Here is a 14,002-nt window from a genome sequence, read left to right as displayed (position 1 = left end):
AATAGTTGTCTTAGTAGAGGCAAGACTAGTTATCCCACAATATTGGCGATCAATATAATCCCCATCAGTGAAGGCATGGATAATGGAAATGGATTACATTGAGAGGATGGAGACCCTCCTGGCACATAATTTGGATAAATATGAAAAATGCCATCAGGTATGGGCCCCCTGGATGACTTTTAGGGAGTCATCAGGAAATTAGAATTCATGAGAACCTGAACAGAATCTAAATAAGACAAAATCTTTCAAAACATGATTTTTATGTTTTGTCATCATTTTCCCCCATCTTTTTTTTTCTTTTTGTTTTGTAGTTGTCTTTTTTTTGTCGCTCTTCTTTTGTTTATAGTGCAAAAAAATAAAAACCACAGAGGTGCTCAAATACCACCAAAAGAAAGCTCTATTTGTGGGGGAAAAAAAAGGACGTACATTTGGGAACAACGTTGCACGACCACGCAATTGCCAGTTAAAATAACGCAGTGCCGTATCACAAAAAAACGGCCTGGTCAGGAAGGGGGTAAATTTTTCCAGGACTGAAGTGGTTAACCTGTGTATTGCCATGCCGAATACCTTTAATCAAAACAAGTCTGCATTTTTGTTCCATTTAAAAAATGGAAGATAAAAAACAGATGTAAAACTGATGTAAACAGAATCCGTTTTTTCTTGGCAAAAACGTGGCTGAACAGATGATGCCGTGTGAAAAGGGGCCTAACACTTGAACATCCAATCACAGGCTTGAAGCAACTAAGTGACCTAGCTGTGTACTGCTGATCTTAATCACCAACCTGGCCCTGCTGTCTGCAGGTGCTCTGTTCATCTGAGAACTGGCTGGTCAGAAACAGAAATTGCATGCAAAACAGCTCACACACATTTCAACTGTACTGTGTATTTCATGGTTTGCCTGGAGTTAAATTTTAAAGGAGAAGCGCACTTTTTTTGCAGATAAAAAAAAAAAATTGCAATTACTATTTTTGTTTTAGGAGCATGGAAAGCATTTCACCAGAGATCAGCAGATCACTTATGCCATGCAGGTCTCCTGCATACTTTCAGTGTAAGGTAGCTGGCCGTACATAGTATGACCAAGCAGTTTCACACTGACAGGAAGACTCAATGAAATACCACAGCACTCAACATCGCCAGTGTAGTTCATTGAAAACTACAAGCAAACAGCCACACCGGATGTAGAAACTTGTAGTTCATTCCTACACATAACTCTGTAAAAATGATGCTGTGTGGGCGGAGCCCCACATGCCCACTCTGTTCTCAAAAAGAGACAGCTTGTATGGGGAACTTTTCACTGTACAGAAAGCAGTTGGGAGCGGTTGCAGCAGTGGGAACATGTTACAAGATCCACCCTAAAAACAGGTGGAACATGTAACGTTCCCAAAGATGAACTTATCCATTTAAACCCGACATGAAAAAAATACACCCTTGCAGTGCCTACCCTCCCTAATCCCACACATTTATAAAGTAGCCTGTACAAGCCAGTGAACCCCTTGAGTCTGTATGGATTGCCCTGCTAAGCTGCATTAGCCAATTCCACCATAATTAAAAGAAATTGAAAATACAAATATACAAAGTACAATGCAACCATATGTCATCTAAAGAGGATGGCATGAATCCAGTGTATTAGAAATGCTAATTATGTACTGGGAGCTGGACATCTGATTTTTTGCAAAATTGATTGCCTCTTTTGTGTCAATACAATTTCCTGTATACAAATTGTTAAAGTTTCAACATGCAGCTTCCTAAACACTGCAAAGCATGGCAATTTAAAGGAAACAATTAGCGTTTATTGAAAATTTTAAACAATACAGTTTACTTTGCTTAACAAATCCTGTTTGATTGTGTCATGAAGTTTGACTTTTTAGTTCTGCAACAAAAACCATGAAATCCTTCTTTTATCATAATGACCAATGTAAATGCTGAAATTCGTAGTAACAAATTAAAGTAGAAATACAGCCAAAACTTTGTTTTCTTCCTTTGATAGCGTAAAGTTTGTTGGTTCGGCAGGAACTAGACAAATGTTGATGTATGTATGGGCTAGCTGGTTGTACACAAGTCAGGCTATTGATCGACTTGTGTAAAGCCTGCCTGTTGGGTTTTTCCAGAATAATTAGTGCTTCCGGATTTAGCCAGCAACATTTATTGTATCCTGCCGGCGGGGAAGGCTCCCCCCCTGGAAGAATACAATAGCTCAGCATAAGGGATTAACCTATCCACAGCGAATGTGTGAATGAGGGAATTGTTTTTTTTTTTTTATTCAACCCTTTGGCTTTGTAGACCTACATGCATGCTATTGGGTGGTCTTCTGGACATTGTGGGAGCTACAGGAGACCCTCCTTTAATAAGCAAGTTTATCAGCATGATATTATACAATGCTGTACGGAGATCACTCACCCATGCACATAAGTGGCTGCCCCAGAGTTTAAACAAAGGCAATTTAAAATATCAGTATGTTTCTTGACCTATGGAGGAAATTGGAGCTCCTGGAGGAAACTCACACAAACATAGGAATAAAGAAATCCAGGCATAGAGCACATCACTTCTATTTCACCCTTTCAAGTTGTGCACAGTACTATAACACTAATGACTATTTTCAGACATGTACAGCCATGGCCAAAAGTTTTGAGAAAGACACCAATATTAATTTTCACAAAGTCTTGCCTCAGGTTTTATGATGGCAATTTGCATATATATTAGTGAAGAAGGCTTCAGGGTGACCAAGAAAGTCCAGCAAGTGCCAGGACCGTCTCCTACAGTTGATTAATTTGCGGGATCAGGGCACCACCAGTGCAGAGCTTGCTCAGCCTGCAGATGTGAGTGAATTTGCACACAGAGAGAAGACGACTGTTGGAGGATGGCCTGGTATCAAAAAGGGCAACAAGGAAGCCAATTCCCTCCAGAAAAAACATCAGGGACAGACTGATATTGTGCAAAAGGTACAGGGATTGTACAGCTGAGCATGGATAAAGTAATTTTCTCTGATGAATCCCCTTTCCGTTTGTTTGGGCATCCAAAAATAAGAACCTTGTCTGGAGAAGAAAAGGAGAACACTGCCATCAGCCCCCCCCCCCCGTCTACCTTTCAATAACGCTGACTGGGATTGAGGAAAGTGACAGGTAACTGTTGTAACTCCTAAAGGACTTGTCAGCATTCCAACAGATTTAAAGTTGTGGAAGATTATCCCCTGTAGTGCTGTGTGCTTGGCTGATTGACGATGGATGAATGAGAGGCACCCACTATACATATCAAATACAGAGACAGACCCAAGGTCAGTGTGGGGCTGACAGGGATCTGTAAAAATCTACGGCTGAAGCTGGAAAGGGAATTAGTGTCTAAAGGAGTGGTGGAGCTAGTGACACAGACACTTGGGAGCCTGCAGGAGGAACAAACAAGGAGAAGATGACAAGGAAGAAGGATGAGGAAGCTTTGCAGCAAGAGGGCACAAACTCAGAAATGCAACGCACAGTAAAGGACAAGGGAAGTCAGGCAGCAGCTAAAATTAGAAAAATATGCACATACACAGGTTAAAAGCAACCCAAAACGTCCTCACAAGTTAAAAACCGGGGTGAGGCATTAACAAGGAAAAGCCGTGGACAGCAAAAGATTGACATAGGAGCAGAAACAGTAACAACAATGGAAAATCCAATGCTATCATTGCTTGGAAGAAGGTGCTGGGGCGGGGAAGAATCTTCATTAAAGGAAGTACTGTGGGCAGTGTACTTTTGTAAATCTTCTCTATGAGAAATGACTGAGCAACTCCAAGGGATAAAGGAAGAGATACATTTTGCTTTGGAAGGGAGCATGAGTTTGGTGGACGATCTAGACCCATTAATGCAGGAAGTGAAGATAATTAGTGAAAAACTTAAATACATATGTCCTTAAAATGGAGGAAGTGGAGAACAGACTATGCAGGAACAATGTGAGAATTTTGGGGCTTCCCGAGCACTGTGAGCTCCAACCCTAGAGACTTTATGGAGAAATAGCTTGTGGAAATTTTTGGGAAGGAAGTTTTGTTCCCCTTTTTTTGCAATAGGGAGAGCACACAGAGTGCCATATAGAGTATCCCTTCCAGGGGGCCAGCCTAGATAATTTTTGGTGAAACTACTTTTTTTTTTAAAGATAAAGAGATTATACTCCAGAAAGCTAGGGAAAGGAGAGATATATACTATAATGTAATCAAGATTTTTATTCTTTATATACGCTATGTTATAATCCCTCTCAGCTACAGGTAGTGGCATTATGATAATAATATTATTACATTATAATGATTTCGTTTTGAATGAGCTATTCTTTTGGTTAGCTGGGGGGGGAGGGGGGGCTGCACTATGGGGAGGAGAATTCTTCTCAGTTGGGTTGATTTTTTTTACCCTTTCTCTCTGTCCTCCCTCCCCTTGCTGGTAGGGGGGAGAGAGGACAACGGAAAAAGGGAAATGCCTTTGTCATTTATTATGTTTGTGGCAGACCTTGGCTGCCTTCCAGTTTGGCCTGAAGTACGTTGATTGGGTAAGGCTTTTATATGAAAGCCCCAAAGCGAAAGTGAGGAAAAACAATATATGCTCCATATATATGCTATGTTTTCTTTGACCCGCGGGGCAAGGCAGGGGGGTCCTTTGTCACCCCTGCTATTTGGCAATGGAACCCCTAGCTATAGCCATTAGGTCATCTGTCAAAATACAGGGATTTCAGAGGGCATCAGGAGTGGAGAAAATAGCATTATATGCTGATGATGTGTTGCTGTTCCTGGGGGATACGTGGGGGTCCCTGGTGGCAGCAATGGAAGTAATTGCAGATTTTGGGCATATATCTGGTCCAAATATAAATTGGGATAAATTATTGTTGCTTCCAATTGACCCACTAAAGATGGACCTGCCACTAGAGATTCCACGATTGGAACTAGTTAATAAGTTAAAATATCTAGGAATATATACAACCCTAAATTCCAAAGAGTATATAATAAATAATATCGTCCCACTAAACGTAGGTGTAAGGGGATGGTATGGAGACAGAGTTGTTTTGGGGGGGAGGAACAGTGAAGGATATGTACTTTACAATTGCCAAAGGATAGGGGTGGCTTGGCAGTCCCGAAACCATGGTGCCATTTTTTGGCATCCCAGCTGCAACATCTAAAAGAATGTAATGATCTCCCTGAACAGAATCCAGGTAGGGGAATGTTGTTATTGGGCACGAGCCATGATACATTGATGGAGGCTCTGGAGGCTGATTCCTTTCCACTTAAATTCTCTACGCTTTTATTGATAAAGACACTATGGAAAGTGGTTAAAGAAATATTAGCATATTGGGGATTTACAAAATTCTCACCGTTGTGGAATAACAAATACTTGCAGGAACTTAACAAGAGGTTAACTTATCTAATGTAGAAAAGAGTAGGGACTGGGAGAGATGCGGTCTTGCTCATCTCTCTCAGTTATATAGGATGAGTGTATTTAAATCATTCCTGGAACTTAAGTGGAATATAGCATACCAAATCAATCCCTCTTTAAATATATGCAAGTCAGACAGCTCTGAAGACACAATTCAAAGAGAGGCCAGTGGAGTGGAGTGAAAATAATTAATGCATATAAGGGGTTGAATCATTCATATATGATGGTATATGTGACAGGGTATGAAAAGAAACGAGGAGCTTCCCTGCAGGAGGGGATGGGAGGAAGACCTGGGGAACATATGAAACGAACAGTGGAAGCACATCCTGGAAATAGGTCCCTTAAGTACCCTGTCACCATCGCAATCAGTGTCATATTTAATGCTGCTGCAAAGAGTATAAAACACCTCGGAAATTATTTTTATGTGTGTGGAGGATGGATGCTAAATGCCCAAGATGTAGGGACCCAAAAGGAGACCCAATTCATATGATGTGGAGGTGCCCCAAGCTAAATAGATACTGGAGTGAAGTTATTGGAAAAATAAATATTAATGTAGGTATAGGTATTTGGAATAACCCTTGACCTAGACCCCAAGATAGGACTACTGGGTTGTATGGAAAAGGACAATAACATGTGGGGGAGACCAGCAGAAATATTTTTTCTTTGCATGGAAATTGATAGCAAGGAGGTGGCTGGTGTTAAATCCACTAACCCGCGTAGAATGGGAGGATGAGGGTGCGCTGTTTAGGACATAATTTACTGTATACTGCAATTTACTGTATACTGCGTCACTGGCAGGGACTATGTGGTTAACACTAGGGGGCGATCAAGAGGTTAACTTACCTAGGTGTGTTCTAACTGTAGGGGGGATGGGACTGACTAGGGAAGGAGAGAGATTGGTGTTCATACTTGGTATTGGTATTCCTCTCCCCTGAAAGAACCGGGATTTGTGTGTTTACACAAAAAGATACCGGTCCTTGCTCTGTCACGAGCGGTCGCGGGTGTCTGGTGGTCATCAGGCTCGCCAGGCACTTGCATTGCCTCTGGGCACACGCTGTGGGAATGCCTCGTACATCGTCTTAAAGGGCTGATGAACAGTTACGGCAGTTCGCCTGGGGGAGCCAACCTGCCTCAGTATAACTGCGGTGGCCAGTCGGGAACCGGTTAACAGTATTCAGACATGGTCCTAAACTCGCACTATGAGCTCATAATATTACTCCTTGACTGTCAGGATACCTTTTTGTACTTTTCTCAAATGTTGAGCTACTTGTATCTCGTGTACTATGATAAATAGCATAGCACCTTTCTGGAAGAAGTAACACTATAACAATGTTATTGGCATTATACCAAAACTTTCTTCCATCCATTGACTCTAATTGGCAGATTGACCTTTTCTAGCTGTTTTCCATCTAACTGAGAGGTATGTTCCTAATTAGCAACAAAAATCTTTGACGCAGCCATTTCTATAGGTCGACTGTTTCTTTAATATCTGTGTTCCTGGGTTTTTAACTTTTGATAACTAGTCCTAAATAAAATGAGGTAGGATGTGTGATCACTTAAGGATCTAAGCTTCAATAAGAAGAACTGCAAATAAAGTTAAAGTGGATCTGGGCACCACAAACACTATTTAATTTGTAGCAAACTCCCCCATCCATCCATGTTTCAATGCTTTAATTCTTTCATAAATTATGTTGAAAAACAACCCTTATCATTTCTGTCAGGCCGCGTACACACGCGCGGACTGTTCGCCCAACTTTGTCCGTCCAAGGCCGCGTACACACGCGCGGACTGTTGGCCCAACTTTGTCCGTCCAACAGTTTGAGCGAACAGTCCGCTCAAACTTAGCATGGACGGACATGGCCACACACGACGGACGAACAGTTTGCTGAAACCGTGCGCGATGACGTGAACGGCACGTACGACGGGACGAAAAATACGACGTCCTATACACTGCAATGCAACCTTCCGACGTGGAAATCCTTTCTGAGCATGCGCGAGACTTAGTTGGCCGAACAAGCCTACACACGAGCGAACAGTCCGCTGAAACCTTGTTTCAGCGGACAGTTTTTCGGAATTTCCGTAAGACCTTGTTCGGCCAACTGTCCGCTGAAACTGTCCGCTGAAGCCCCACACACGAGCGGACTGTCCGCCCAAACACTGTTCAGCGGACAAGGTTGGGCGAACAGTCCGCGCGTGTGTACGCGGCCCAACAGTTTCGGCAAACAGTCTGCTCAAAATTAGCATGGACGGACATGGCCACACACGACGAACGAGCAGTTTGCTGAAACCGTGCGCGATGACGTGAACGGCACGTACGACGGGACGAAAAATACGACGTCCTATACACTGCATTATAGCTTTCGGCGTGAAAATCCTTTCTGAGCATGCGCGGAACTTTGTTTGACGAACAAGCCTACACGTGAGCGGACTGTTCGCTGAAACAAGGTTTCAGCGGACAGTTTTTCGGAAATTCCGAAAAACCTTGTCCGTCCAACTGTCCGCTGAAACTGTCCGCTGAAAGCCCACACACGAGCGGACTGTCCGCCCAAACACTGTTCAGCGGACAAAGTTGGGCGAACAGTCCGCCCGTGTGTACGCAGCCTTAGTGGCCATCTTGAATAAGAGCAAATGATTCATGTAGCATTTACTTTAGGGAATCCATTTGCCCTTTGCTCAAGCATGCATTCGGGAGAGTGTGCTTGGCTGAGAAAACCCCTCCTGAAGACTCTTGGGATTTATGACATCATTTGGCTAGGCAATAAACCGGCAATTAACTTTAGAAATGTAAAAAAAAAAAAAAAAAAAGTTTAACACAGGTAAATATGATATAGCAGCATTAATAGTGAGAGTGAGGTTCTACTTTAAATGGAAAAATTGCTTTAGCCACAATATAACAACAAACATATTTATGGTACTTTCAGTTAAAGGGCTTGCTGCCCATCGATCGCTACAAGTCGTTTAAACTATGCAGCGGGCATGAAGCACCGCGGCATGTAAACAACCCTATCTATTGCAACTTAAGGGGGGGCAGTTGGACCCAACAGCAAGTCTAAACAAGGCCTTAGCTTTCAGGCCTTCTGCACACTGGACGTTAAAATAACGTTCTAAAAATGGCAGTAGCTTTGCAGTGAGTTTTCAAAGCTTTTGCAATAGCGTTTTTCTGTCTTAGCGTTTTTGAACTTTTTTTTATATCTTTTTTTTATTTTCAATAGATCAAAAATGTCCAAAAACGTCGGCGAGCCACATTTTTGAGCGTTTATCAGTGCTTGACAGAGTTTTTACAGCTGAAAACTGCTAAAAAATACCTCGCAGTTTTGTTTTTTTAAAGCCAAAAAACGTCCAAGCCAAAAACTAACAGTCTATGTGTGTGTGGACACATAGGATAAAATGAGTTTATTGACTGCAGTAAAAAAAAAACATCTGAAGCCATAAACAGCTGCTGTTAAAATGTCCAAAAACATCCGTATACTATACTGTACACTGTCTGAAAATAACTTTGACCAAAAAGTTTTCTATTCTGCTTCTTTGAATTTTCCCACCACTCTGGTCGAAAACTAACATAGATTTGACCCCACTAACAATTAGAAAATCGAACAAATGTTCTTAAAATGAATATATTTTTTGAAGGAAGACACTGTTTTTGTACGGCCAGCATAAATGACAGCCACCTACCTATGACAAAGGAGTCTCTCATACATAATATATTACGGTTCTCTCTAAAAAGCCACAAAAGTTTCATTTATTTTTTTTCTTTGGATACATTTTTTTTAACTGAGTCTGATGATATTTACCAGATTCAAGCTCTAATAGTATATACAGTATATCTCTTCTGTCTGTTATTCTCAGAGTGGATTAGAGATTTTGCTGCCTAACCAGATAGTTGGTTATTTATATTTACCACTGCATAGAGATATTTAAGAATAAATTGCCTTTTTTAACTTTACTTATTAACTATATTATAAACCACACTTTTTTTTAAGGTTATTATCCGATGAATCAAAACACTAAATCAGCCAACTAATCGATTATGAAAATAATTGTTAGTTGCAGCCCTAGACACAAATTTAGTAAAACAATTTTAAGTTGTGTCTTTTTGTTAAAGGGTGAAAATCTACAGTATGCAAAAACTGTACCTAAGGCAAATTACTCACAATCTGGAGGTTATCTTTTTTTCAGTTACAGCTTTCAGAGTTTGTAAAAAACATCCCCCAAACCATATATTTTCTGAAAGCACATGATCTGCAGAAAAATGCAGCATACACGAGTGGAATGTCTGACAGAAAAAGTCAGACGGAAGCTTTTCATCATATATTGCTATTGGGAAAACCGCTCGCCTATATGCTGTTCAGACCAAATACGATGCATGCATTTTTCTAGTCCCATGGTATGTGTTGTACGTCACCGCGTTCTTGACGATCGGACTTTGGTGTGATTGTGTATATGCAAGACCGTTTCAGCTGAACTCCGTCGGAACTCTGTTGGAAAAATCTTCAGAGTTTATTACAATGGGAAATCCGGTCGTGTGTGCGCGTCATTACAACAAGCTGCTACTGATTTTTTAGGTCCCGCTATAGTTGCACAAACATTTATCAAAACGATATTTCTGCTAAAAATACATTAAAATCATTATTAGCGGACAAAAACACAGTAAAACATGCACATTTCCTTCTAAATTCCTAATAAATCAAGCGAAAACTGTATTGAGTTAATATAAATCAAATGTTTTTCAAATTTTAAATTGTGCCTTTATGAGAAGCTGTGAAAAATCAAAGGTATGCAGAACTGTTACTAGAGGTTGGATTTTACCTATGTATTTTGCTACTGCCCATTTGCAGTTCCATTGGTGTAGGTTGTGATAACATGATGCAGGCATACATTTTATTGCAACGCAGTGTGTCACAATGCTCAGCAATGTACATTTGTGCTGTGTTTTAGGCCTCATTTACACAGTCACAAAGGCCCACATAGCATCAAGAAGCAGCTAATTTCTGTGCCCAGGAGTATAATGTGTTTACGCACAGCTGTGGGATGCACCCTGTACAAATCAATTACTGGCTGACAGATACCGTGGCTGTACACATGTCACTGCACATCCTACTGTAGAAATGTATAAGTTCAGTTTGCATCCAGGGTGTAAGATTACATGTGTGCAGCCCAGGGGCGGACTGACCATTGGGCTTCTCGGGCACTGCCCGAGGGCCCCATGCCACTAGGGGGCCCCCATCAGGGTTGCCAGCCTCAGTAAAACCAGGGAGAGTATGTAAAAAATGTTTTTTTTTTACATCTGTCTTTGAAATGTCCCTTACCGACATCCTTTTGGTCTAAAAATCTCGAGATTATAGTTGCCCCACCTCTCCAGTACCTTCTCAGCCAATAGAAACATGTCTGTGTGTACTGTGTGATTGTATACTGTGTGTGTGTGTGTGTGATTGTATAGTGTGTGTGTGTGTGTGTGTGTGTGTGTGTGTGTGTGTGTGTGTGTGTGTGTGTGTGTGTGTGTGTGTGTGTGTGTGTATACTGTGTGGCCCCATAATCTCTGATTGCCTGGGGCTTCATAATCTCCTATTGCATGAGTTTTCAGTCCGCCCCTGGTGCAGCCCCAGTATCTGTCAGCCTGTCATTGATTCATAACTGCTGACTAAAGCAATATGCAAACATGAGGTCTTGGGGTTCATTGGCACATATACTGTGGCCTGTACAGCATGATACATGGTTTTCCTGTGCAGCTGGAGCTTTGTGCCAACAGCCTATGTTATTTAATGGGGACACAGCTGTACTTACATAGCAGCAGGACCCAATTTAACAGGCGTGCAGGGTTGCTCACCTACACCTTCACATGCAGTGTTCTGTGCATCCCTGTACAAGCAGTTCCATTCACGTTAATTTGGATGTAGCAGGTTCACAGACATAGTTTAATGAGGAAAAAAAATAAAATAGAGGTGATCAAATACCAAGGAAAGTTCTATCTGTAAATACATTTTATTTAGGTATAGTGTTGCACGACCGTGCAATGTTCAGTTAAAGTAACGCAGTGCCGTATCACAAAATAATGGCCTGATCATGAAGGAGGGTAAATCTTCTGGAGGCCAAGTGGTTAACTAAGGCCATGTGTGGGGCATGTGCTCACAGATGCACCCCAGCACACCTGGTGTGAATGACCCCTACAGGCATATTACCTAAAGTCAGGGGCGTACCAAGCAGGGGGCGGGGGGGCGTTCCGCCCCAGGTGCCACACATTGAAGGGGGTGTAAGTGACTGGGTGGCATTGCTATGGGGTTCACTCTGCACTCAGATACTGTCTGACAGTATCCTGAAGGGAATCCCTGGCTCTGGCTGCTCTTTTTTGTGAGTTTTTTGTGAGCTTGAACACCCCCAGCACTGTGGCCGAAATAGTATGGTCTAGTTTCTGTTTTCACCTGCTAGCTCCACCCACCACTGCTGAGCAGCCGAGCTGAGTGTGTCATCATTCAGCGCAGGGGTGGTTGCTGTTAAACTCTGTGTCCACACCATCTTCCAGAGTCTAAACCTCCCTAGCTGAAGCTGAGAGCCGAGGTGAGCTGGTGATAGGGGGTGTGTGAGCTGTGAGAAGAGAAGACCTTGGAGGAGTGTGTCTGTCCTGCCATCCTTACTGTGCTGCTCTGTCATAGAAGGGGAAGGGGGGGGGTTGCAGAATACAGGCGTGTGCTATGTACAGGTTGTAGACTCCAGATTTGTGCTATATACAGGTAGCAGAATGCAGGCGTGTGCTGTGTACAGGTTGCAGAATGCAGGCGTGTGCTGTATACAGGTTGCAGAATCCAGGCGTGTGCTGTATACAGGTTGCAGAATCCAGGCGTGTGCTATGTACAGGTTGCAGAATGCAGGCGTGTGCTATGTACAGGTTGCAGAATCCAGGTGTGTGCTATGTACAGGTTGAAGAATGGGGGCGTGTGCTATGTACAGGTTGCAGAATGCAGGCGTGTGCTGTATACAGGTTGCAGAATCCAGGCGTGTGCTGTATACAGGTTGCAGAATGCATGTGTGTGCTATGTCCAGGTTGCAGAATCCAGGCGTGTGCTGTATACAGGTTGCAGAATGCATGTGTGTGCTATGTACAGGTTGCAGAATCCAGGCGTGTGCTGTATACAGGTTGCAGAATGCATGTGTGTGCTATGTACAGGTTGCAGATTCCAGGCGTGTGCTGTATACAGGTTGCAGAATGCATGTGTGTGCTGTATATTGCTTTGTGACTACCACCCACCTATAGTAGCTGAGCTGTGAGCTTACCTGGTAAGGGGGGGGGGGGGTGGTGTTGCTGTGTTCACAAACCAGGTATAGAGTATCTGATAAAGGGGGGACTTACACCCACATCTTGCAGCCATCAGATCCGTCCAGCAAGCAGCAGGTCACTGCAGCATCTTGCCATCTTCCCTGCGGCCATCAGATCCCATCCACGTCCAGCAAGCAACACGCCTTGTCAGTAGGTCCGTTCCCAAATCTGAATGAAATCATCAATGCCAATGTTGTCCCCAGGGACAGATCCGATCCAGAGATCGCCATACAGTGGGATCTCTGGATCAGATCTGTCCCTGAGGACAGTAGATAATGCAAAGTATGGGCCATACTTTGTATTGTCAGCTCTCTCCCCTTCTCACTCTGATGTCTCCCTCATAGCAGCTCCAGTCCAGCTCTCCACTTTCCTGACCGCGGCACAATCTGTCCAAAAATGTGGCATCTGCTCACACCTGAGTGACTGACACCTCTGTCCTTTCCCGTCTATTGTCACTGGCTACCATGGATGAACAGCATCCGCTGTTATTACAAGGAGCGGGAGGGGACGTCCCCATCCCCCACAGCTCCGCCCAGGTCTCCCATCCCACCCGCAGACCTGAGCCACCAGCCAGCTGGCCAGAAATCCGAACATTTTGCCTTTGATCAGGTCTCCGATGTAGAAAACTGGAAGCGACAGCACAGTGTCACTTCCGGTTTACTCTGTAGCCAACAGCGCCATTTAAAAAAGTAAGCAGAATTAAAAAACGCTGATCTTGGCAGAGGAGGGTGTTTTTTTGTGGGTGTTTTTACAGTTGGGGGGGTGCCAGATATAGGATGGGCCCTGGGTGCCAAATGCTCTAGGTACGCCCCTGCCTAAAGTGGATGTAAACCCCATTCAAGAAATCTGACCTGGGCTTTCCCATGTCTTTCTGCTGCTCCATTCCTCTGTTATCAGCATGATAACTTCCGGCAAGTTATCCGACACTGGAGATAAGAGCAGCTGGAAATTTCTGTCAGGGTGGGTGTATAGAGATATATTAGCAGAGAGCTGGTCTATTCACAGCACAGCTCTGCATGTTTCTTCCTTACCCTGCCTATGTGGAGGGTGGGTGTGTGCCTTTTCCCCAATCAGCTCACACACAGTGTATGCCAAGACTTTGCTCCCAGTGCTGGAACAGAAAGAAAAAAATCCTAACACAATGTTCACTTTCTAAACAGTATAGAAAACGGAAGACAGCAGATATACAAATTAAACCTATGTAGGAGGATTTGTTTAATCTCTGCGTATCATCTGAAGATGTTGACTTCACTGGGTATATGTGATTGTTTACCACTTTAAATTTTCCCATTCACAAACTTTTTTTTAT

At 43.0% G+C, this 14,002-nt stretch overlaps 1 protein-coding gene across 1 annotated transcript in view; it reads right to left on the bottom strand.

Moving 5' to 3' along the window:
• The window catches only part of SLC2A13 (solute carrier family 2 member 13), a 310,239-nt gene that overhangs the window by 191,627 nt on the left and 104,610 nt on the right, over nt 1-14,002 (bottom strand). The gene's annotated exons all lie outside the window — the stretch shown is intronic.

The sequence above is a fragment of the Lithobates pipiens genome, unplaced genomic scaffold (genome assembly GCF_037356315.1).
Source record: "Lithobates pipiens isolate NorthernLeopardFrog02 unplaced genomic scaffold, aLitPip1_a1.2 Scaffold_8, whole genome shotgun sequence".
NCBI lineage: Eukaryota > Metazoa > Chordata > Amphibia > Anura > Ranidae > Lithobates > Lithobates pipiens.
The sequence above is the reverse complement of the archived record's forward strand: the minus strand, read 5'-3'. Positions and strand labels throughout refer to the sequence as shown.